This window comes from Chiloscyllium plagiosum, unplaced genomic scaffold (assembly GCF_037043375.1).
Source record: "Chiloscyllium plagiosum isolate Xiang-an unplaced genomic scaffold, Cpla_swu_hap1 HiC_scaffold_6, whole genome shotgun sequence".
Taxonomy (NCBI): Eukaryota; Metazoa; Chordata; class Chondrichthyes; order Orectolobiformes; family Hemiscylliidae; genus Chiloscyllium; species Chiloscyllium plagiosum.
The window spans coordinates 55,738,602-55,765,294 of NW_028270144.1; the positions used below are offsets into that span (position 1 = coordinate 55,738,602).

Sequence of the window (26,693 nt, forward strand, 5' to 3'; positions counted from 1 at the left end):
GGCTGGAAGAACACAGCAAGCCAGGTAGCATCAGGAGATGGAGAAGCTGACGTTTCAGGTCAAAACCCTTCATCAGGACTGAGTCTCGAAAGGTCCAGTCCTGATGAAGGGTCTTAACCCAAAATGTTGACTTCTGCACCTTTGGATGCTGTCAGGCTTTGTGTTCTTCCAACCTCCTGTTTGTCATCCTCACCTGGTCTGGCCTACATGTGTGACTCCACACCCACAGCAATGTAGGTGACTCTCAATTGCTCTCCGAAATGACCAAGCAAGCCATTCAGTTGTACCAATTGCTAAAAAAACTCAAAAAATGGTGCATGTATGGAATGAACTGCCAGAGGACGTGGTGGAGAATGGTACAATTACAACATTTAAAAGGCATCTGGATGGGTAGAAAAGAAGGAAGAGTTTAGAAAGTTATGGACCAAATGCTGGTAAATGGGACTAGATTAATTAAGGATACCTGGTTGGCATGCAGAGATGGACCAAAAGTCCGTTTCCATATTATACATCTCGATGACTCCAAATGAAGCTGGACAGATGGTCTGGTATCAACCTAGGCACCGGGAAAGACAACAACAGAAACAACCCTCCGAAGTCCTCCTGACTAACATCTGGGGGCCAGTGCCAAAATTGGGAGACCTATCTCAGATTAAGCAACACCCTGACAAAAATCACACTCATGGAATCATACCTTACAATCAATGTCCCAGATACCACCGTCACCATAACTGAACTGGACAGACCCAGCAGAGGTGGCAGCACAATGGTTTACAGTCAGGTGCGAGTTGCCCTGGGAGTCCTCAACATTGATTCTGGACCTCATGAAGTCTCACGGCTTCACGTTAACATGGGTAAGGAAACCTCCTGTCGATTACCATGACACGTCCTCCCTCAGCTGATGAATCGGTACTCCACCAATGTAGAAAAAGCACTTAAATGAAGCACTGAGGTGGCACAAAATGTATACTGGTTGGGGGATTCCAATGTCCACAACCAAGAGTAGCTCAGCATCATTACTACTGATCAATCTGGTCAGTTCCTAAAGGATATAGCTGCTAGACTGGATCTGTAGCAGGTAGTGAGGAACTAAAGACAGGGAAAAAAGATATACTTGACTTCAGCCTTACCAATATGTCAGCTGCAGATGACAGTACTGTCCATGACCATATTGGTAAGAGTAACCACCACATAATTCTTGTGGAGACATAGTTCTCTTCACACGGAGAATAACTTTCATCATGTTGTACTAAGAGGGATAGACTTCAACAGATCTAGCAGCTCAAGACTGGGCATCTATAAGGCAATGTGGGCCATCAATAGCAGGAGAATTTTACTCTAGCCCAATCTGTAACGCCATGGCCCGGCATATCACCCACTCAACCATTTTGTCTCTCTTCCGCCTCAGGATTGCCTGTTTGAATTCTATGATAAGACAATAGAATACACGTCAGAACATAAGTCAAAAAGTGTGGCCCTGGAAAGCCACAGGTCAGGCAGCATTCGAGGAGCAAGGGAGCCAATGGATCAGATATAAGCCCTTCATCAAGAAGGTGGGCTAACCCTAACGCCCATATTCCTGATGAAGGGCTTACACCCAAAACATCATCAACTCCCCTCCTCCTAGGATGCTGCCTGACCTGCTGTGTTTTTTCAACACCATACTCTCTCAGCGGAGCAGGTAAGGGCTGGTTGGCAGTGGCTGCTTGAAGGCTCGGTGACGTTTGTTTAACGGTTTAAATTTGAAAGTTTTTTTTTTAAAACTGCGGAGTGGACCTGGAAGCTGGTGTAGCGCAAGCTTACCTGGTTAGGTTTTTTTCCCCCCTATAAAAGCGCGCAGGAGAGGAACCCGAGGCACTACAGGGGTAGTGCCTCCCACCCACCCTCCTCCTCCTCCTCTAACCTAATAATAAGACCCGTTGTGGTAAGTAGGTAAGTGCTGCATTTTGCTTGTTCTATTCTTTAGACCTAGTTTTTTTTTAAAAAGATTATTTTTAGAGGGATGGCAGTGAAGGCAGTGCAATGTTCCTTTTACAACATGTTTGAGGTGAGGGATGCCATGGTCGTCCCTGCTGATTACATTTACAGGAAGTGCACCCATCTCCAGCTCCTCCAAGACCGTGTTAGGGAACTGGAGCTGGAGTTGGATGAACTTAGGATCATTCGGGAGGCAGAGGGCGTCATAGATTGGAGCTTTAGGGAAGTAGTAACTCCAAAGATTGCAGACAGATGGGTGACAGTGAGGGGCACTGGGGGGGGGGGGGGGGGGGGCGAGAGAGACTCACGTTTGGTATGTTGCCTCCCAGATGCAAGGGTACGTGACGTCTGATCGTGTTTTCCGGGTCCTTAAGGGGGAGGGGGAGCAGCCCAAAGTTGTGGTCCACATTGGTGCCGACGACATAGGTAGGAAGAGGGCTGAGGATGTTAGGCAGGCTTTCAGGGAGCTAGGTTGGAAGCTCAGAGTTAGAACAAACAGAGTTGTCTCTGGTTTGTTACCCGCGCCACGTGGTAGAGAGTCGAGGAATAGGGAGAGAGAACAGTTAAATGCGTGGCTACAGGGATGGTGCAGGAGGGAGGGATTCCAGAATCTGGATAACTGGGGTTCTTTCTGGGGAAGGTGGGACCTCTATAAACAGGATGGTCTACACCTGAACCTGAGGGGCACCAGTATCCTTGAGGGGAGGTTTGCTAGTGCTCTTGGGGGAGGTTTAAACTAACTCTGCAGGGGCATGGAAACCTAGACTGTAGCTTTAGGGTGCAGGACCTGGAGTGTAGGGAGGTTAGGAACATGGCATCAATCTCAAAGGAGGGTGCCTGTAAACAGGAAAGTGGCTTGAAGTGTGTATACTTCAATGCAAGAAGTATACAAAATAAGGTAGGTGAATTTGCAGTGTGGGTTCGTACCTGGGATTTCGATGTTGTGGCTATTACGGAGACATGGATGGAACAGGGACAGGATTGGCTGTTGCAGGTTCCAGGGTTTAAATGTTTTAGTAGGGTCAGAGATGGGGGTAAAAAGAGGGGGAGGTGTGGCATTGCTTGTCAAAGATAGTATTATAGCTGTGGAAAGGACAATGGATGAAGACTCGCCATCTGAGGTAGTTTGGGCTGAGATTAGGAATAGGAAAGGTGAGGTCACCCTGTTAGGAGTTTTCTACAGGCCTCCTGATAGTCCTAGAAACGTAGAAGTAAGGATTGCGAGGATGATTCAGGAGAAGAGTGAAAGTAATAGGGTGGTTGTTATGGGGGACTTTAACTTTCCAGATATTGACTGGGAAAGCTATAGCTCGAGTTCGTTAGATGGGTCGGTGTTTGTCCAATGTGTGCAGGAGGGTTTCCTGACACAATATGTAGACAGGCCAACAAGAGGTGAGGCCATACTGGATTTGGTTCTGGGTAACGAACCAGGCCAGGTGTTAGAATTGGAGGTAGGTGAGCACTTTGGGGACAGTGACCACAATTCGGTGACTTTTACTCTAGTGATGGAGGGGGATAAGTGTGCACTGCAGGGCAAGAGTTATAGCTGGGGGCAGGGAAATTATGATATGGTGAGGCATGACTTAGGATGCGTGGCTTGGAAAAGTAGGCTTCAAGGGAAGGGCGTAATTGATAATGTGGAGCTTGTTCAAGGAGCAACTATTGAGTGTTCTTGATAAGTATATACCTGTCAGGCAGGGAGGAAAGGGTCGTGTGAGGGAGCCGTGATTTAATAAGGAATTGGAATCCCTTGTTAAATGGAAGAGGGCGGCCTATGTAAAGATGAGGCGTGAAGGTTCAATTGGGGCGATTGAGAGTTATAAGGTAGCCAGGAAGGATCTGAAGAGAGCTAAGAGCAGCAAGGAGGGGACATGAAAAGTCCTTAGTTGGTAGGATTAGGGAAAACCCAAAGGCTTTCTATAGGTATGTCAGGAATAAAAAGAATGACTAGGGTAGGAATAGGTCCAGTCAAGGATAGTAGTGGGAAGTTGCGTGTGGAGGCGGAAGAGATTGGGGAGACACTGAATGAATACTTTTCGTCAGTATTCACTCAGGAACAGGACATTGTTGCCGATGTGAATACGGAGTCAAAATTAATTAGAATGGACGGCTTTGAGGTATGTAGAGAAGAGGTGTTGGAAATTCTGGGAAGGGTGAAAATAGATAAGTCCCTTGGGCCTGATGGCATTTATCCTAGGATTCTCTGGGAAGCAAGGGAGGAGATTGCAGAGCCATGGGCCTTGATTTTTATGTCCTCGTTGTCTACAGGAATAGTGCCAGAAGACTGGAGGATAGCAAATTTGGTTCCCATGTTCAAGAAGGGGAGTAGGGATAACCCTAGTCACTATAGGCCGGTGAGTCTCACTTCTGTTGTGGGCAAAGTCTTAGAGAGAATTGTAAGGGATAGGATTTATGAACATCTGTATAGGGATAATGTGATCAAGGATAGTCAACATGGTTTTGTGAAGGGCAGGTCGTGCCTCACAAACCTTATTGAATTCTTTGACAAGGTGACTAAGGAGGTGGACGAGGGTAAAGCGGTAGATGTGGTGTATATGAAATTTAGTAAGGTGTTTGATAAGGTTCCCCATGGTAGGCTACTGCAAAAAATACGGAGGTATGGCATTGAGGGCGAGTTGGAGGTTTGGATTAGGAATTGGCTGGCTGGAAGAAGACAGAGGGTAGTACTTGATGGTAAAGGTTCATCTTGGAGTGCAGTTACTAGCGGTGTTTCGCAAGGATCTGTTTTGGGACCATTGCTGTTTGTCATTTTTATAAATGACCTGGAGGAGGGGCTAGAAGGTTGGGTGAGCAAGTTTGCGGATGATACGAAAGTCGGTGGAGTTGTTGACAGTGAGGAAGGATGTGGCAGGTTACAGCGGGATATAGATAAGCTGCAGAGCTGGGCAGAAAGGTGGCAAATGGGAGTTCAATGTAGGTAAGTGTGAGGTGATTCACTTTGGTAAGAGTAACAAAAAGATGGGGTACTGGGCTAATGGTCAGATACTTGGTAGTGTGGATGAGCAGAAGGATCTTGGTGTCCATGTACACAGATCTCTGAAAGTTGCCACCCAGGTAAATAGTGCGGTGAAGAAGGCATAATGGCATACTGGCTTTTAGTGGTAAAGGAATTGAGTTCCGGAGTCCTGAGGTCAAGTTGCAGTTGTATAAGACTCTGGTGCGGCCGCATCTGGAGTATTGTGTGCAGTTTTGGTCGCCATAATATCGGAAGGATGTGGAGGCACTGGAACAGGTGCAGAGGAGGTTTACCAGGATGTTGCCTGGTATGGTAGGAAGATTGTATAAGGAAAGGCTGAGGCACTTGGGGCTGTTTTCATTGGAGAAAAGAAGGTTTAGGGGTGACTTGATAGAGGTGTACAAGATGATTAGGGGTTTAGATAGGGTTGACCATGAGAACCTTTTTCCACGTATGGAGTCAGCTATTATGAGGGGGCATAGCTTTAAATTAAGGGGTGGTAGGTATAGGACAGATGTTAGGGGTAGATTCTTTACTCAGCGAGTCGTGCGTTCATGGAATGCCCTGCCAGTAGCAGTTGTGGACTCTCCCTCTTTATGGGCATTTAAATGGGCATTGGATAGGCATATGGAGGATAGTGGGCTAGTGTAGGTTAGGTGGGCTTCGATCAGTGTATTTTTTCTATGTTTCTATGTTCTACTTTTTGACTCCGATCTCCAGCATCTGCAGTCCTCACTTACTCCATGTCAGAATATGACCTGAGAAACCTCTGAGCTTTTGGGTTTTGCTGTCTGTGAGAATCACCAACCTCTCAATGAAAAGGCCACTTGTTTGAAAGAGTGGGAGATTCCAGTGCTTATAGCTTGAATAGATCCCATTACTGTTCTTGGTATGCTTTGGAATATCCTTTGGAATCTCTGTCAAATCTCCATGGACCTCCTCATTATCTGCCTATGGTTCAGCATCAAGTTCTATCACAGCCATTGTCACCCGATCTAGAGATTGTGCCAATGCCAGTTTGTGGCTCCCATTCAGCAAATGCATACAAACTCACATGAGTGTTAGTATCTGAAAATGTGCTCTATTCCTGGCAAAAAGTCTTGCTCCAGACAACTGGTCATGGCTTAATTACCATTAACAGTTTTGATTTGATTTATTGTAATTATATGTAGCTAGGTACAGTGAAAAGCTTTGTTTTGCAATCAGTAAGGCAGATCATAGCAAAGAAATCAAAGGGTGCTTAGACAGAGTGAATTTAGGTTTAACAGTGTGGAACAGTTATAAGAAATGTTAGACAAAGATCTGCTGCAGGGAACTTGCAAAGTCTGAATCCTGTGGAGCCATGTTGTTTTATTTCAGTATATATTTTAACAAGAGGATGTGAAACATTTGTGGAATCATAAGCAATGTAATAGGATACTAAGACCATAGGACATAGGACAAGAAGTGTGCCATTCTGCCCAGCCCATCAAGTATGCTCTGCCAGTCAATGAAATAACTAATCTGGTAATCTTCAATTCCACTTTCCTTGGTTATGGATTAAATATTCATATGTCTGGCTGCCTTAGCTTCGAATATACGTAACTGAGCATCCATAGCCCTCTCCAGTAAAGTGTTCCATGGATTCACTACCTTTGAGAGAAATTCTTCCTTTTCTCGGTTTTAAATGAACAACCGCTTATTCTGAGATTATATCCTCTGGTCCTAAACTCTCCCACAAGGAGATACAGCATCTACCTGGTCAAGCCTTTTAGTAATCTGATATATTCCAACAAGATTACCTCTCATTTAGAATCTTAGAGATGTGCAGCATGGAAACAAACCCTTCGGTCCAACCGTCCATGCCGACCAGTTATCCCAACCCAGCCTAGTTCCACCTTCCAGCAACTCCAATGAATACAGGCTATCAACCTGTCTTTCATGCCTAATCTATTGAACCTTTTTCGGACTGCTTCCAATGCCAATATACCTTACCTTAGATAAAAAAAAGGACCAAAACAGTTTTTTTCAGTACTCTAGGAGCGGCCTGATTAGTTCCTTAAAGAGTTTCAGCAAGAATTCCATTATCTAGACGCTATTTTCAAATTTGCCTTCCCAGTCACCTTTTGAACTTGTATACTAGCTTTTTGCAAACTATGTACACGGACTCCCAAATCTATCTGTGCTTTAGCTTTCAGCAGTCATTCTCCATTTAAATAATAGCTTCTTTGTTCTTCTTACCAAAGTGCATAACTTCACATTTCACACAGATTTTTGCTCTTTCATTTAACCTATCTGTATCCATCTGCAGATTCTGTATCATTCTCCCACCTATTTTTATGTAATTTACCTCATCCAGTTTATTAATATATAGGAATAATTGTGGCCCCAACACTGAGCCCTTTGTAACACACTAATTGTTACAGGTTGTCAGCCCTTTCGTATCCTGAAATCTCTCTTCTATTAACATTCTCCCAATGATAATATACTACTCAAAGCAACATGCAATATGGAGAAAGGGTTAAGATGGTTCATCCATCTCAGAGATCAATGCCAGTCCCTCAGAAATGGTGGCTGCCAGGATCAGAGAAAGGATAAAGATTATGCACACTCCACTCATCATATTAGGTTGAGTAAGAGATTGTTGCATTTTGGATACACATCTTTGCAATGTAAACCTTAGCACAGGATCCATGATGCATACATTCCTCACTTTACCAGTGCAAATCTCCTTGAACAAGTACTCTGATCACTGCCTAGTCATGAACTCATTCCCCATTACCAATGCATATCGTCACACTTTCTTCCATAGCTGTGAAACCACATTAGGAACAAGACTTAGAGTCATAGATATCCATAGCACAGAAACAGACACTTCGGTCAAACTCATCCATTCCAACCAAATATTGTAACCTAATCTAGTCCCATTTACCAGCACTTGGCCCATATCCCTCTAAACCCTTTATATACAAATACCCAGCCTTTTAAATGCTGCACTACTACTTCTATCAGCTCATTTCATACACTGACAACCCACTGCATGTAAAGTTGCGCTTTAGGTCTGTTATCTTTCCCCTCTCATCCTCTAGTTGTGGACTCCCCCACCTTAGGGAAAAGACTTTCTCTATTTATCCTATCCATACTCCTCATGATTTTATAAACCTCTTATAAGGTCACCCCTCAGTGTCCGACGCTCCTGGGAAAACAGCCCCAGCCTATTCAATAATAAAAAGTAGTGGACCAAGCACCATACCATGTGGCACTCCACTGGTCACAGGCCTCCAGTCTGAAAACCAACCTTCAATCACTACCCTCTGTCTTCTACTTTCGTGCCAGTTCTGTATCTAAATGGCTTGTTCTCTCTGTATTCCATGAAACCGAACCTTGCTAACCAGTCTCCCATGTGGAACCTTGTTGAATGCCTTGCTGATATCCACTTGAGAACAAAGGAGGTTATTCAGCTTCTTACAGGGCTGGAACATTGTCAGGATGGCCATACAGCTGCTGACCTCCTTTACTACCTCCATCTAGACATGTTGGGTCTAGCATGCAGGTCTCCTTTTCCTATTCTGTCAAATAGAGTCATAGAGATGTACAGCATGGAAACAGACCCTTCGGTCCAACCTGTCCATGCTGACCAGATATCCCAACCCAATCTAGTCTCACCTGCCAGCACCCGGCCCATATCCCTCCAAACCCTTCCTATTCATATGCCCATCCAAATGCCTCTTAAATGTTGCAATTGTACCAGCTTCCACCACATCCTCCGACAGCTCATTCCATACACGTACCACTTTTTACGTGAAAAAGTTGCACCTTTGGTCTCTTTTATATCTTTACCCTCTCACCCTAAACCTATGCCCTCTAGTTCTGGACTCCCCGACCCCAGGGAAAAGACTTTGCCTATTTATCCTATTCATGCCCCTCAATTTTATAAACCTCTATAAAGGTCACCCCTCAGCCTCCGACGCTCCAGGGAAAACAGTCCCAGCCTGTTCAGCCTTTCCCTGTAGCTCAAATCCTCCAACCCTGGCAACATCCTTGTAAATCTTTTCTGAACCCTTTCAAGTTTCACAATATCTTTCCAATAGGAAGGAGACTGGAATTGCATGTGTAAGGGGTGGTGTAATTTTTAAATCATTAACTGTTGTAGTAAGCACATAGTAAGTACAAAGCCACCATTTTAGTCCTTTCTACCCTGTAGTAAGCACCAGCAGATACTCCCCTAGATTTTCATGAATGGAACAATGGAAACAGCTTTCCTCGTGGCTGAGGGACTGCCCACAACCCATGGCTGTACATCATCATCCATATAAGGGAGAACGGTGAACTCAAACACTGATTGGCTGGGTGATGAACCAAATAATCTCATCCATCAGGGAGGACAGTGGGGAACTTTGACACCCATTGGCTGAGACAGTAGAAGGCCCAGCCCATTACTACATGTATATAATGCGCGGGGATTACAATCTGTGTGTGTGCCTCGTGGGAAGCCATTGAGGTAACACCCGGTTCTGCAGAACTGAATACATAGTTTTGGACGAACTCCTCCGTGTCTTTGTTCTTGGGAAGGGAAGCAGAGTGCCTGATGGGGGGTCGCAGAGGTCCCTATCTTGCACAATTGGGGGTCTCGCCCGGGATGCAATAATTATTGCCGGGGCTCTCTCTTCGGCTCGTGGATCAAGTCTGATACAAAAAGACGCGTCTGGTATATATTTATACTGCTCACTGGATCGGCTTGGTCCGTCAGCCGTCGGCCAAGAGAGTGACCCGGCTCATTAAAAATAATTTTGAATCCTGGAAAAGGAACACACGGACGAGTGCTGGGACGACTGGTTAGTGACTATACGCGGGGTACACACATTTAAACAGGCCAGACAACTCCGTGCACGGATCAAGGTAAGAGATTTTTTTTGTTCTTCCTTGTTGGCCACGTGGTTTTGACGGTCATCTGTGAAAACGCTTTAGGCGTTTAAGACCAGGACCGAAGATAAGCCACAGGAAATTGTGGTTTTGACGGTCATCTGTGAAAACGTTTTAGGCGTTTAAGACCAGGACCGAAGATAGACCATGGGAAATCAGACTTCTGAATTTATTAAGGAGAAGTCAGGGAAGACTGCAAATGGGAAAGAAATACCCCCCGATAGTCCATTAGGTAGGAAGTTAAGTCTATGGACGGACAGTAGTAGGACAAGGGACTTAAAGAAAGAGACCATGATAAAATATTGTTGTTTTATATGGACCAAGGAACCTATCCGCGCCCCCTCGGTAGTTTGGCCCGAATATGGATCTGATGAAGACTGGGTGTGTCAAATCCTAAATGTATATGTTAACAGAAAACAACCGTTTGACCCAGAAGAGAGCAAATACGCCGCCGCCTGGCTGGCAGGCGATAGTGAGGGTCCCACGCGTCTCTATCCTCTGATTCCCCAAACAGAGCCGAGGAAGCCCCAGAAGCCTTGGGACGTCCTCACCGACGGTTTGCCACCGTCTGCCCCGCCCCCGTATATACCACCCGCGCACGACCAGGCGCACGACCAGGCGCACGACCAGGCGCACGACCAGGCGTCCAGCGCGGACCTCCCTCCTGCGATGGATAAGTCCGATTCCCAGCAGGCTATGACCAGTGAGGCAGGGACTGCTGGGGGGAGCACAGGAGGGGGCGCAGAACCCACCCCAGGCACTAGGAAATCGGTCCGACTCGAGATGCGGAGGGGCCGAGAAGAGGGATTGAGAGCTGGGAGGAGTGACAATATTGAACAGCTGAACCCCTTACGAGAGGTGCCGTTTGGGAATGAACGGACTGGGTTCGTAGTACAACCTTTAAATTCTGGGGATATCCGGCAACTCCGTAACGAACTACCCCGTCTATTGGACGACCCCATCAGTGTGGGAATACAACTGGACCAATTTCTGGGGCCCAGTATATACACATGGGCCGAATTACAGGCCATGATGAGAATATTATTTAATTACGATGAAATTGTTATGATCCGGAATAGTGCAATGGCCATTTGGGATAAGGAGCATCAGGGAGGCCCTCAGCGTGGAGAGCAGAAGTACCCCTTAGAGGACCCCCGGTGGGATCATAACGACGCGGGGGGACGGGCCAATATGACAGATCTCAGAAGCCTTATAATCAGGGGAATCAAAACCTGCGTGCCTAAACAGCGGAATTTAGCGAAAGCATTCGAAGTTGGACAGAAAAAGGATGAATCCCCGAGTGAGTTTTTAGACCGTTTGCGGGAGTCCATGCGAAAGTATTCAGGTTTAGACCCCGATGGGGAAATAGGCAAGGGCTTGCTTAAGGTGCACTTTGTGACTAAATCATGGCCTGACATTCAGAAGAAAATACAGAAAATAGAGGAATGGGCTGAAAAAGACGTTGCGGAATTATTGCGGGAAGCACAGAAGGTGTACGTTCAGAGGGATGTAGTAAGGGAGAAACAGAAGACAAAAATGATGGTGGCAGCCGTACGGGAAGCTTGTAAATCCACCGGAATGGGGGAGGGAGGTTATGGGGTGGAAAGAGGAAGGTCGAGGGAAAGTCGGAGAGGGAGAGGAGCGAGACGGGGCAGAGGTGAGAGAGGAGGATCTTATGGATTTGAGCGGCCTCCAATGGCTGGATGTTACCATTGCGGGAAACTGGGACACTTCAAAAGGGATTGTCCCGAGTTTAAAAGGGAGCGAGAAGGGATGTATGAAATGGAGCGTGAACAAATGGATTAGGGAAGTCAGGGGAGGATCGGAACACTGGCCTACCAAGAACCCCTGGTAAATTTACAGGTGGGCCCATTTAGACAAGATGTTACCTTCTTAGTTGACACAGGCGCCGGCAGGTCCTCAATCCCCCTCCATCCTAGGGGGGTTGGCTTCCAAGCTAAAACATTAAACATTTCAGGAGTTAAGGGTGGGGTTTTTAGTGCGAAAATATTCAAACCACAACCCTTACGGCTGGAGGAGGAGGAGCTCCAGGTGGAACTCCTTCACCTCCCCCATCTTCCCTATGGGTTGTTGGGACGGGATTTGATAGTCCGTTTCGGATTACGAATAGAAGTGGGAGAAGAGGATGAATTAGCCGTTACCATGTCATACCTTAGTGAGTCCCGATTGACAGAGATAGACCCTAGGGTTTGGGTCGTCAAAGGGAACCGGGGGGGGCTCGCAATTCGACCTGTGGAGGTAAAATTAAAGCCCCAGAGCCCCGACGTCAGAGTGCGCCAATACCCCATCTCTTGGGAAGGGAGGCAGGGCCTGAAGACAGTTATGGAAGACCTAATAAAAGATGGTTTGGTAGAGCCCTGTATGTCACGATACAATTCCCCCATCCTGCCGGTCCGGAAGTCGGACGGGAGCTACCGAATGGTCCAAGACCTAAGGGAAATAAATAAAATTGTCCAAGTACGGCACCCTGTGGTACCGAACCCATACACTATTCTGGGGCGAATACCCCCGGACCACGGCTGGTTTAGTGTTATAGACTTAAAGGATGCCTTCTGGGCGTGCCCCCTGGACAAGGACAGTAGGGATTTTTTTGCTTTTGAATGGGAGGATCCTGATACTGGCAGAAAACAGCAGTACAGGTGGACAGTGCTCCCCCAAGGATTCACTGAGTCCCCGACTCTGTTCGGGCAGATTCTGGAACAATTATTGGAGGGACTAACCTTGTCCCCGGCCCTTAAGCTTATACAATACGTGGACGATCTCCTATTATCCGGACCCACGGAGGAGGACGTCCTACTTGGGACTAATGCCCTCTTAAATTACCTAGCTGAGAAGGGGTTAAGAGTGAGTCAGAAGAAGCTCCAATATGTCGAGAAAGAGGTTAAGTACCTGGGACACTTGATAAGCCAGGGACAGAAACGAATAAGTCCGGAAAGAGTGCGGGCAATAATCGAACTAGGCCTCCCAATGACTAAGAGGGAATTACGGAGGTTCTTGGGACTCTTAGGCTATTGTCGGTTATGGATAGATGACTATGCCCCCCTTACTAAAGACTTGTACCTAAAACTCATCGAGGAGGCACCCAATAGAATAAAATGGGAGGAGGAGGAGAAAAAGTTAATTGGAATTCTAAAAGAAAAATTGATGACCGCGCCTGTTTTAAGCTTGCCGGATTTTAGTAAGACATTTCGTCTCTTTGTAAACTCCAGGAAGGGAACCGCTCTTGGAGTATTGACCCAGGATTGGGGGGGAAAAAGGAAGCCCGTGGCTTTCCTGTCAAGAATTCTGGATCCAGTCTCCCGAGGGTGGCCGGAGTGTGTCCAAGCTGTGGCAGCCACGGCAAAGCTGGTAGAGGAAAGCAGGAAGTTGACTTTCGGGGCCCCCTTGACAGTCATTACACCCCACCAGGTTAGAACTATCCTGAATCAGAAGGCTGGAAGGTGGCTGACTGATTCGAGAATTCTGAAATATGAAGCCATACTGTTAGACCGAGAGGACCTCCGAATAGAAGTCGGGGGCTGCCAGAACCCGGCGGACTTCCTTTGGAAAGGGGAAGGGGAGGAGGAACTGGAACATTGCTGTTCAGACATAATAGAGTACCAGAGTAAAGTGAGGGAAGATCTGAGGGACACCCCCTTACATGCAGGAAGGCGGTGGTACATTGACGGGTCCTCTCGAGTGATAGATGGGAAAAGACACAACGGTTATGCAGTCATTAGTGAGACTGGTTGGGAATTAGTGGAAAGTGGACGGCTACCGAATGCCTGGTCCGCACAAACATGCGAATTGTACGCCTTGCACCGGGCTTTGAGGAATTTAAAGGGAATAGCCGGGACGATATACACTGACTCTAAGTATGCCTTTGGGGTAGTACACACCTTTGGGAAGATCTGGAAGGAAAGGGGAATGATAAATAGTAGAGGAAAGGAGTTGGTCCACGAGGAACTGGTAGCCATGATCTTGGAGGATTTGTTGCTGCCACAAGAGATTGCTGTAGTGCATGTGAAAGGGCACCAGAAAGACGATAAAATAGAGACCCTGGGGAACCAATTGGCAGATGAACAGGCAAAATTGGCCGGGATGGGGAAGGAAGTAATAAACTGCCTGGTAAGGATTCCCCAGATATCTGAAATTACCGAAGTGCCCACGTTCACTCACAAAGAAGAAACTCTTCTTGCGTCTCTGGGGGGTACAAAGGATAGGGAAGGGAAGTGGACCTTACCCGATGGCCGCCAGCTACTGAATCGACCGTTGACGCGGGACATTATTGCCCGTCTACACCAAGGGGGTCACTGGGGCGCCCAGGCACTGTGTGATGCCTTCCTGCGCCAATATGCCCACCCTGGTCTGTACACAGTAGCCAAGCAGGTCACGGGAGATTGCATAACGTGCCGAAAGATTAACAAAAGGGGGCTGCGGAAGCACGCAAGGCAAGGGGGTAGGAGTCCGGCCTATAGGCCGTTTGAGTATGTCCAGGTAGATTACACTGAGCTCCCCCCCATAGGTCGCCTGAAGTATCTATTAGTAATAGTAGATCACCTGACAGGATGGGTGGAAGCTTTCCCCACTGCCACGGCAACAGCAACCCAGGTTAGCAAAATTCTACTCGAACAAATCATCCCACGGTTTGGGCTACCCCGCGCTATTGACTCTGACCAGGGGAGCCACTTCACCTCGACTGTCCTCCAGAATATAGTGCAAGCAATGGGGATTGACTGGGATTTGCACACCCCCTGGCACCCCCCCTCCTCGGGCAAGGTCGAAAGAATGAACCAGACCATCAAAAAGCAGCTAACCAAACTCACTAGTGAAATCGGCCTGCCTTGGACCAAATGCCTACCCCTTGCCCTATTGCAAATTCGCACCCAGCCAAGGCGGGATTTGGGCGTCTCCCCTTTCGAAATGCTGTTTGGCCTCCCATTCCATGGGCCGAAGGGGGAACCCCCTGTATTCGAGTCTTGGGACATGTTTGTGCAAAAATATGTGGTGGCTCTGGGGTCTGCTCTATCTCGTTTACGCCAACAGGGACTTTTGGCACAGACGCCGCCCCTCGAGTTCGCGGTGCACACCATCAAGCCGGGTCAGTGGGTCCTGATTAAAAGCTGGAAGCAACGCACCCTCGAACCAACTTGGGACGGTCCCTTCCTAGTACTTTTGACGACCGAAACGGCTGTCCGTACGGCCGAAAAGGGCTGGACACATTACACTCGAGTCAAGGGACCAGTGCCACAACCGACGGAGGACGAACAAACCTCTCTGACAGAGGCATCTAAGGAACAGAGACCCTGAGAACAGACTAGTCGGACTTTGGCGAATCTAAAGGAACTGTGCCCTCTGGCTAAAGGTGTCGCGACAAAATGCGGTCAATCATATTGTTAACTTGCTTTGTCATTATCCTTGGGCTGGGTCATAGTGCGCGTGTTACCCAATTTGGCCTCCGGAAAAAACAGGCAGAGGACCGTCAGTGGTTCTCCATCTCCGTGCTTGCCAACAAGCCAACACAGACATTTAGCTTAGACCTATGTGGGTTGGTGCCCTGCAGGACTAAAAGTGAACTGAATCAAACTAAACGGAACCTAGAGAGAGAAAGGAGATTCCAGGGTCAGGCGTTAGTATTACAATTGCATGGTAGGGAAGGCATACATAGGCCTCCAGCCCCTGGGGTCCAGGCTATGGTGTCAGTTGTCCGTGATCCCATTACCCCTGGACAAGATTGTGGGCGGAATCAGTGCAATCCGCTCTACCTGACCATAAAGAACTTGGGAGATAATGGGGCGAGCCTTAATGGAACAATCCTGGGTATTAGAGTTGGGGGCCATACAGGACAGGAGGGAGTGCAGCTGTGCTGCACGTATATCACGGTCATTGAAGCTGAGTCTGGGGGCTCATCCACCACCGACGAGCAGGGTAAAATTAGAATAATTGAGGTGACGGATTTGGAAAAGACCTTTGAAATAGAAACGGGATACGGGGAGGCGAATGCCTGGATGGAATGGGTCAAATATACTGTGAGGAGCATGAAAAAGAGTGATTGCTACGCATGCACGGGTGCCCGCCCTAACCCTCAGGTGGTCCCGTTCCCGCTGGGATGGGAGAAACACCCACGAGCCTTGGACTGCATGATAATGCTGTACCAGGACCGAGAGGCCTGGAACGACCCCACTTGTCGACCCTTAAGTTTGAAGTTTCCCCCCGTCAGGTCTGAGGGAGCGCCCCGCCCGCCATCATTCTCAGGGGTAACGGGTATGCACCAGGCCTGTGTCTCTCGGGCGGGACTACAGTGGGACGACGATGTGGGGACATTTGACAAGTGCAGCGGATCAATTCGGCTGGTCAACGAAACTACCGGGGGGGGGAATTACTCCCACATTCATGTGCCTAGGGCAGACCTCTGGTGGTACTGTGGTGGGAGGATTCTGCGACAGACCCTGCCCCGAAAATGGACGGGCACTTGTGCAATCGTTCAATTGGCCATCCCATTCACCCTGGCATTCGAAAAACAAGAGCAACCCCGTTTCAGTGGAAGAACTGAGAGAGCTTTGGAGACCTCTTTCGATGATAACATATATTTAGACGCCATAGGGGTCCCCAGGGGTGTTCCTGACGAGTACAAGGCTAGGAACCAGATAGCGGCGGGTTTTGAGTCGTCACTGTTCTGGTGGGTTACCATCAATAAGAACGTGGATTGGATTAATTATATTTACTACAATCAGCAGAGGTTCATTAATTATACCCGTGATGCAGTAAAAGGAATAGCAGAACAACTGGACGCCACTAGTCGGATGACGTGGGAAAATAGGTTGGCCTTAGACATGATGTTGGCAGAGAAGGGGGGTGTTTGTGTCATGATAGGCACTCAGTGCTGCACTTTCATCCCCAACAACACAGCCCCTGATGGGTCCATCACCCGCGCCCTGGATGGACTCACCACATTGGCGGACGAACTCGCCGAAAACTCGGGTATCGACTCTGGCCTCACGGGTTGGTTGGAAGTTTGGTTCGGTAAATGGACAGGGGTGGTCGTTCCCTTTCTTGTCTCATGTATAGTGGTGGCAGGGGTACTCACTGCCCTTGGGTGTTGTGTTATTCCCTGCGTCAGGGGATTAACTCAACGACTGATCGAAACCGCCCTTACTAAGAGGGACGTTCCCTATGGGCAGGTTGAACGAATGAATCTCGAGATGGAACAACGTGAATCCCTCTTGGGCGGGGGTGGTATTAGAGATGGGCAGTTTGATGAACAAGCTCGGGAGTTATTAAACGCCCTGGAGAGGAAACTCCCAGTTTAAAAATTACAAACCGTAAGAAAAGACACGGGGGATTTGTAAGGGGTGGTGTAATTTTTAAATCATTAACTGTTGTAGTAAGCACATAGTAAGTACAAAGCCACCATTTTAGTCCTTTCTACCCTGTAGTAAGCACCAGCAGATACTCCCCTAGATTTTCATGAATGGAACAATGGAAACAGCTTTCCTCGTGGCTGAGGGACTGCCCACAACCCATGGCTGTACATCATCATCCATATAAGGGAGAACGGTGAACTCAAACACTGATTGGCTGGGTGATGAACCAAATAATCTCATCCATCAGGGAGGACAGTGGGGAACTTTGACACCCATTGGCTGAGACAGTAGAAGGCCCAGCCCATTACTACATGTATATAATGCGCGGGGATTACAATCTGTGTGTGTGCCTCGTGGGAAGCCATTGAGGTAACACCCGGTTCTGCAGAACTGAATACATAGTTTTGGACGAACTCCTCCGTGTCTTTGTTCTTGGGAAGGGAAGCAGAGTGCCTGATGGGGGGTCGCAGAGGTCCCTATCTTGCACACATGCAATATTCCAACAGTGGCCTAACCAATGTCCTGTACAGCCACAACATGACCTCCCAACTCCTGTACTCAATACTTTGACCAATAAAAGGAAAGCATACCAAACGCCTTCTTCACTATCCTATCTACCTGCGACTACACTTTCAAGGAGTTATGAACCTGCACTCCAAGGTTTTTGTTCAGCAACACTCCCTAGGCCCTTACTATTAAGTGTATAAGTCCTGCTAAGATTTGCTTTCCCAAAATGCAGCACCTCACATTTATCTAAATTAATCTCCATCTGCCACTTCTCAGCCCATTGGCCCATCTGGTCCAGAATATTGGACTATAACCTGGTCTTGTGTGATTTTTGCTGAAAAATGTGTTGCTGGAAAAGCGCAGGTCAAGGCAGCATCCATGGAGCAGGAGAATTAACGTTTCGGGCATAAGCCCTTCTTCAGTTGTGTGATTTTTGACCTTCATTGCTCATGGCAATAACTAGAAGGGGAGTTGGTCTGTTTGATCCAGTGTGGTGGTGCCCTGCATAAGCAGCTGATACTTCCACCTTTGTTACTAGGAAGGCACAGGTGACTCAAGAATCACCGGGATGATGATGCATATTCTGCCTAATGTTCTCCTTTTCATTCTGTGCAATTAATGCCACAATAGTGATGGTTTGCCAGTTAGTTTCTGGTTCTGAATGTGCCCCCAGCCAGGGCTGGCAGCCCTTTAAACTGAATGCTGAAACCTACTGCAGGTTCATGACCTAACCTCACTACTGCAGGATACCCCATCTGAGACCTGTGATTTATCACATGCACAATTGGTTAGACACAGTTGACTGGCACTTAATTTGCTCTGGAAACATTGACACAGGTGGGATTAGGTGGTACCAGCTACTTTCCATTCCATCTCTTTTACCCCCTAAGGGACCTTTCAGTTGAGACCTATACTTTTTGACAGGCTTTTTTGACTTCTGGAGATTTTCTTCCTATTGTTGACTAATTAGATTAGATTAGATTAGATTATTTTACAGTGTGGAAACAGGCCCTTCGGCCCAACAAGTCCACACCGACCCGCCGAAGCGTAATCCACCCATACCCCTACATTTACCCCTTACCTAACACTACGGGCAATTTAGCATGGCCAATTCACCTGACCTGCACATCTTTGTGACTGTGGGAGGAAACCGGAGCACCCGGAGGAAACCCACGCAGACACGGGGAGAACGTGCAAACTCCACACAGTCAGTCGCCTGAGGCGGGAATTGAACCTGGGTCTCTGGCGCTGCGAGGCAGCAGTGCTAACCACTGTGCCACCGTGCCGCCCATAATGTTTATGCATTAGCAAACTTCTTCAGGGACACTAGATAAAAAAAACATAAATTAATACTAATTGACATTTCCTTCTTCCCTAATTGAATCCATTCATTTCAAACAATAAAATGAAGTATAAATCTATTGAATCCAACTTTCACATTAAACAAAATCATACATAAGTATTACTAGCAGTCAATTAAATGCTTATAATTCATCAGCTGGCCACAGTTACCATTGGAGTCTAAATTAAATCTAAATTTAAAACTCCATATGCCATAGACAAATTTGTGAAAGGGATTGTTAACATCAGTAACTTTCGAGCTTACATGCACTAGTATTGTGGTTGACAGCCATATTGGAATAATAAATCAAAATGCAACATAGAACTCTGACAACGGCTGAGACAGAATGGAAGTAGGTCATTATTAAGCAGTAAAGCGTTAAAATATGAAAACATCAAAATATAATTGGAATGCTTTCAGAATGGTATATTTTAGATAATTAAATACATTATACTTGATAAACTTATGAAAAATTGAGATAATCAGAATTCAAGCTGCAAAAAAGAAGAAGATCTAAACATGTCCTATTAGACAATTCTTAAAAATGATCAAAACATGCATACACAGCATTAAGGAGTTATAAATTCACATATTATATACCATTATTTGTTCATCTCTGTAGGTAAGCAGCTTCCAAAAATGAACACAGCTTACATTGTAATGAAGTGTTAAGCAGCAGCAGTAACAATCTGTAATTCCACTTAGGAGCTGGATTCAAGAATATTTAGTAAATAATGTTCTGATTGAAATAATTTTAAAACTCCAACCTTATTAAATGTCGTGCTTATCATCTTGTATGTCTGACCTGGGACTGATAAAACCCTCATCACACTCATAAATAAAGACACTAGTCACCTTATAGAATCAGAAGGCACCATACACAAGCTCAGTTTCTTCAAATCATACAGAAGCAAAAAAATCAATAATCATTAAACATCGAAGTATTCTTTGATTCATCTCAGAACAATCCCCATTTAAATGTTCTTACCTTGTATATGGCTTTTAATGATAAACATTACTTGCCTCAGCATTTGAAACAATGAACTCGTAGCTCGTGTAACTGATCATGAGTCAACTCAGGGCAGCTGTTTCAGGAGTATGTCTGGACTTGTGTCTGCCATTGATTGAACCTGTCTTCAATTGGCAGCATTACTGCATGCTTACACTGATCCAGTCTCTAACTAGTGATTAGATTGCCAAACCCATCTTCATATCTTTCAAATGATTCATGGGTTGAATGATGCACAAGGGTGGGGATTAAAGCATATTTTGAAAAATGTGTTCTAAAAAAGTATAATTCAGGCTTCTCCAAAACAATTAAGTTTCCTTTCACGTCTGATATAAACGTGTTTCTTTCATTCATGCAGGTAAGTACCATAAAAAGCAAAATATGTTTTTTTTCAAAATCAGATAGCTACCTTGTAATTATGGCAGAATGTGCATGAAATTACATATCCCTTTATTGGCTCTCCAAAGTTCTCTTCAGTAACCTGTGTCTGAACATGTTGGATGCTTCTTACAGCTTGGGTGGGTGCACATTCTTTCATTTGTGTTCCTAGTGAAGGCATCATCTAATAATTTATTTAAATTGGCTGCTAGAGCCTTTCACTTAATAGTATCTACAAATAGATAATTATATAAGTTCAGTTCAAATAATGTATGGAAATATGCACAAAATACTAGGACAGTAAATGAGAAAATACTTTGAAGGTATTCCTTTTGTGCATATATGAAAGTCTTCTTTTCAGCGAGTGCTAAAGTTTCACTGCCCTATGTGAAAGGCAACGTTTCAAGTAGATGTTGTCACACTAAATTAGAATAATAGGGAATTCCAATTTGTTTCAATGCTAGCACCGGGGTGATTTAAAGCATGATTGGCAGTCATATTTGGAACAAAAGCCAATCCTATCATGAATTTAAATGTTAACCAAGGTGACCTGCGGCAGAAAATATTTCAGCTTTTCCAGGCAAACTACTCAAACACTGGCCGGTCCTGACCAAAACTGGATGGATACCAATTCCATCTGTGCACTGTAACACCGACAATTCAATATTAGCAAAGGGGTGGGATAAGAGCCAGGTGGTGAGGAAGGGAACAAGAGTGTGCAAACAATGCATAATCTTCAGCAACACATTGGTATATCCAATCTCACGAAGAATGCCTCATCATGATATTACTTCCATATTCTTCATTTCATTATCCCGTTTTGGAGAAGCATTACCATCAAGAGCATATTTAATTGAGGAATTGATAACTGCCACATCGCAATCCCAAGCTTTAGGAAAGTTGGCATTGAAACTGCAATGAAATTGAATGTCGCTTTACTGGCATGGGTTGTGCTTTGGAGGGCAGGATTTGAATAAATGCTCAGTGCTCAAATCTTAGTTGAGATTTCCCAGCCCTGTTGTAAAAAGTCATTGGGGCAATGGCAGGGGTCAAAGTCAAATGGGTGGTGTTGGTACAGACCACGATGGCATCATGCCTGGTCCATATTTTGGCAGAGTTGGAATGGTAAGTGAAGTGTGAATAGTGTGTGCATCTGGAAAAGTGGCAAGTGAGAGTTACTCAGGATCATTAAACATCAAAGCAAATGGTGTTTGCAAGCTTATTTGAGATTTACAACTTTACACAAGGTAAGGGGTGTCTGAGTTTTGGTGGGTTTTATAGCAGAAATGGTATCTATTGCTGATTTGGCAGTTATTAGGTCAAGTAGGGAAATTGGGGCATTGTGGCCAAAGCATATTGCAGAAAAGAAGGGGTATTTAGGAATCAGGATTTCAGGTTAACCCCCTGTAATACCATATTGCAGGGGATGGGATATTGCTGGGTAGATTTTGTTGAGGAAGCAAGTGGAAAGTGACAATTCATTCTGACAGAGCCCATTTGTAGTGGTGTGGCATAGCAAACCTGACAGAGAAACAGATTCAGATATGGGGATTTGGATAGTAGCAAACTCTTGGCCACCTGCAGATGCAGTCTGAGTTGAGAAACTAGTTGGCTGCAGAGACCTGTGAACACTCACCAGCATGGAAACAAAAGAAACTTTACCAAAGGTTGATAGTCAGACGATGTGCCATCTCCAAATTCAGCAAAGACTGCCTCTCTCCTGAGAGGCCATCACAAATCTTTCTGCCATAATGATATATAAGTTGAACTGTAATGGCTTTAGTGGTCACCTGATGTTGTGATGATCCTCATTTTCAACATTTCCATTTCATTCCAGGAACTCACTGGAGTCATGTGTGACATCTCCCAAGCAGATGACCAAGATGGTGACTGGTTATCAAACTCTGGTAACTTATGGTTAGAGGTAGCTTGCTGCTACCAATCATCCATTCTATGTGGAGTCCAAGGATCTGGATAAAAGTCAGTGATAGAAGATAGACCGCAAACTCTTCTTAACAGATGAGACAATAGTCTCACATAACAAGGTATAGTTTATTTCTTGACAGCAATAGGTACAACTAACATGAACTAATTAAGCATAATTACAACTTCAGGAGCCTGCATTGGCACTGTGTGCAAGGAAGTTAGTGCAGGAGTCTTCTGTGGCTATCCCCATTTCAATCAAGTATGCTGTTTTGGAAAATGTAGGGGGTGATGGATTTTCAGGGGAATGTAGCATGAACAGCCAAGTTTCTGGTATGGAGAGTGTCTGTAATGCAATGAGGGGTGCGTCGGGTTGCAAGAGATCAATTGTATGAGGGGACTCTCTAGTCCGAGGTACAGACAGACGTTTCTGTGACCAGCGAAAAATCAGAATGGTGTGTTGCTTCCCTGGTGCTATGATCAAGGAAGTCTCAGAGAGGGCACAGAATGTTCTCAAGGGAGAGCGGTGCAAGGTGACTGAGGTGTCAGTGGGGGAGCACTTTGGGGCCAGCGACCATAATTCTATTAGATTTAAAATAGTGATGGAAAAGGGTAGACCAGATCTAAAAGTTGAAGTTCTTAATTGGAGAAAGGCCAATTTCAAAGTTATTAGGCAAGAACTTCCAAAAGCTGATTGGGGGCAGATGTTCGCAGGTAAAAGGACGGCTGGAAAATGGGAAGCCTTCAGAAATGAGATAGTGAGAGTTTAAAGACAGTATATTCCTGTTAGGGTGAAAGGAAAGGCTGGTAGGTATCAGGATTGCTGGATGAGTAAAGAAATTGAGGGTTTGATTAAGAAAAAGAAGGATGCTTATGTCAGGTATAGACAGGATAGATCGAGTGAATCCTTAGAAGAGTAGAAAGGAAGTAGGAGTATACTTAAGAGGGAAATCAGGAGGGCAAAAAGAGGACATGAGATAGCTTTGGAAATAGAATTAAGGAGAATCCAAAGGGTTTTTACAAATACATTAAGGACAAAAGGGTAACTAGGGAGAGAATCGGACTCCTCAAAGATCAGCAAGGCGGCCCTTGTGTGGACCTCTGAAAATTGGGAAGATACTAAACGAATATTTTGCATCAGTATTTACTATGGAAAAGGACATGGAAGATATAGAATGTAGGGAAATTGATGGTGACATCTTGAAAAATGTCCATATTACTGACGAAGAAGTTCTGGATGTCTTGAAACACATAAAGGTGGATAAATCGTCAGGACCTGATCAGGTGTACCCTAGAACTCTGTGGGAAAATAGAGAAGTGATTCCTGGGCCTCTTGCTGAGATATTTGTATCATCGATAGTCATAGATGAGATGCCAGAAGACTGTAAGTTGGCTAACATGGTGCCACAGTTTAAGAAAGGTGGTAAGGACAAGCCAGGGAACTATAGATCAGTGAGCCTGACATCGGTGGTGAAAAAGTTGTTGGAGGGAATCCTGAGGGACAGGATGTACATGTATTTGGAAAGGCAAGGACTGATTAGGGACAGTCAACATGGCTTTGTGCGTGGGAAATCATGTCTCACAAACTTGATTGAGTTTTTTGAAGAAGTAACAAAGAGGATTGATGAGGGAGAGTGGTAGATATGATCTATATGGACGTAAGGCGTTCTTTGCAGAGGTTGTAATTCTTGCAGAATCCAATTATATGACCATTGCCTTATCTGGAGACTTATCTGAAACTTTAAATATCCACATGGTGAACTGCTTACTCAAGTAATTCTCCCTTAAAGTTATTTAATCTCCATCATGGAAGATGGTTGCTCTCTTGAAGCAAGTATTTTTTTCTTGTTTGATCCTGGATTTCTGCACCAGGCAATTACATTTTGATTTTAATGTGTACTTTCTTTTTTACAGAATCCTTTATGTTCAGATCAAGCAAATTCTTCCTTGTGATCATGTGCTGAATCTGTGGATCTTCGAGTCATGTGCTGCTTATCACCATTTTCTTCAAGCAAATCTTTTGAAACGTTTCAGTTGAAGCATACAAACTCTTTACTTTAGCTTGGTAATTAAACTGGAAGTTTTCATTCACCTGTGTAGTTGATTTCACATTCTTGGTTGATTTATTGGGAATGTTGCTGCCAATCAGCAGGTACTGACAAAGGTGTTGAAACCAAGACATATTGGTCGGCTCAAAAGTGGGGAGTGTTGATTGTCAACAGCCTACAGAATTTCAACCATACAAGCTATTGGTGTTGTGCATTACTTTTTAATCTTTTTATTTCACCTGGGCCATAGAGGTTTGTTTGTAGACTATAACCTCTGTTCCTTCAACCATAGTATTTGATTTGATCTGACAGCATATTAACATTTGTTCCTGTATCAAGCGTAACTGTAACAAGATGTTGATTGACACAAATAAACTGTGAATGTTGAGTCGATTGAATCACTATTTTTAATCAAAACAGTAAACTGTCCTAGGAATACCTCTTGTATTGTTGTAATGGATATATATCACCTGATGCAGGTTGCTTTTCTAACAGAAGTATACCAATGACATTAATCTCTTTGTAATTGTAAGATTTTGGCTATTTGCTTTGAAACTGTGTTCTACTCTAGAAATCTGGAAATCACCTCCAGTATTATATATTTTATCATGGCTCAACATTTGCCTTATGAGGCCTTGTTACTCCACAGTGCTGACTTAGTATCTCCTGATTGAATGAATCTCTGTGGTAGCTTTTGAACACATCTTTAGAGTATCTGCACCCCACTTTGCTCTCCTGGGTTTTTCTTTTCCTCTCAGGTTCTGTCTGAGATTCTTTCTGGTTTCAGCTTCCAATACTACCAGAAGAGCTTTCTTCAAATATAAATCTTATAATGAGAAGAAATTGTGAGGGATTTTTTTCCCCCTTTTTTGTTGTAAAGTGAAAAATGAAAGTTCAACTGCTACATAGATAAAAGATTTTGCAGTTTGAAATCAAATAGGATGTGGTATGTAGTATCAAATAGGATAGGATGTGGGGAGGTGATGACAGAGTGTTTTTGTCACTGGATTGTCAATCCAGAGACCCAAGTGGTGATCTGTATTTAGATCCCAGCATGGCAGATGGTGGAATTTGAGTTCAACAAAAATCTGTGATTAAGAGTCCAAAGATGACCCTGAATCCATTGTTGATTCTTGGAAAAACTCACCTGGTTCAAAAATGTTCTTTAGAGAAAGAACCAGCCATCCTTACCTGTTCTGGACTACATGTGCCTCCAGACCCACAGCATTCCTGATGAAGGCCTTCTGCCCAAAACATTGATTCTTCTGCTCCTCGGATGCTGCCTGACCTGCTGTGCTTTTCCAACATCACTGTAATCTTGACTCTAATCTCCAGCATCTGCAGTACCCACTTCTGCCACAGCAATGTGGTTGACTCTTAACTACCTTCTAGGATGGGCAATAAATGCTGACAGTGACACCTTCACCCCATGAATGAATGATAAAAAAACTGTGGTGTACACATTAGCTGCACAAGACTATGGTACTTTTTGGAACAGTGAAGTGAACACTCATCAGATAGATTGGCATCAGGAGTCTTTGAGTAATGAAGACTACATAACTACACCCTTCAAATTGGTCCAGCTGCAGTTTGTTACAAACCTGTGAGTGCAATGCACTCAATGACAGCTAGAAACCTGAAGCAAGAAGTATCTCTTACTATATTGTTTTGAGACTCTGAAAAACAAAAGTTCTACGCAAGAAAAGACCTAGACCTAAATGCGTTCACAATCTAATTAATAAGATTGGGGAGTAACAGGCATGGATTATTTAATTGGATTATAGTGTTGCCATGATAATGGATACCCTCCTTGGGGAAAGGACTGGGTGTTAAATATTTCTGATAAAAGATGTTCATCAAAGGTAGGAAAGGGGGAGAAAAAAGGGTAGTGTTCATGATTTATGAGAGCATTGCAATATTGGAAAAAAGGATGTTGAAATAGAATTGATTTGCCTAGAGCTAAGAAATAAGGTAGCTGCAATAGGTATTATTCTGCTGAACTTCACTTCAAGGCCAATATGTCCTTCTTAAGATGAAATGTCCAGATGTGTTCACACCAAGGTTTGAAGAGATGAAGCATTATTTAAATTGCCTTATATTTTAATCTACTGGATGTAAAGTCCAGCATTCCATTGGCATTTTTAGTTATACTCTCTGCCTCATTATGATAATGTCATAAAGAATGTACTTGGAACCTCAGCACCACATCCATCCCCTGTGCTGCCAATATTACTATCACCTCATTCCTATCTACTATGCTGACAGT

General features: G+C 44.9%; 1 protein-coding gene and 1 long non-coding RNA gene across 6 annotated transcripts in view; one reads left to right on the forward strand and one right to left on the reverse strand.

The window, feature by feature from the left end:
* Window positions 1–20,177, reverse strand: part of LOC122550565 (angiomotin-like protein 1) — a 260,953-nt gene extending 240,776 nt beyond the window's left edge. For all 4 annotated transcript variants that reach the window (XM_087988016.1, XM_087988017.1, XM_087988018.1 and 1 more), the window contains exon 1: window positions 20,058–20,177. The gene's annotated coding sequence lies outside the window, so the exon portion shown is untranslated. The remainder of the gene's footprint in view (window positions 1–20,057) is intronic.
* The window catches only part of LOC122551132 (uncharacterized), a 79,843-nt gene extending 55,082 nt beyond the window's left edge, over window positions 1–24,761 (forward strand). The window contains exons 1-3 of one of the 2 annotated variants that reach the window (XR_006312028.2): window positions 20,361–20,436; window positions 22,294–22,501; window positions 24,294–24,761. This is a non-coding gene — a long non-coding RNA (uncharacterized LOC122551132). Of the gene's footprint in view, window positions 1–20,360; window positions 20,437–22,293; window positions 22,502–24,293 lie in introns of those variants that run through there. The other variant, XR_015757418.1, reaches the window with a different exon arrangement.
* Window positions 24,762–26,693: the final 1,932 nt, after the last annotated feature.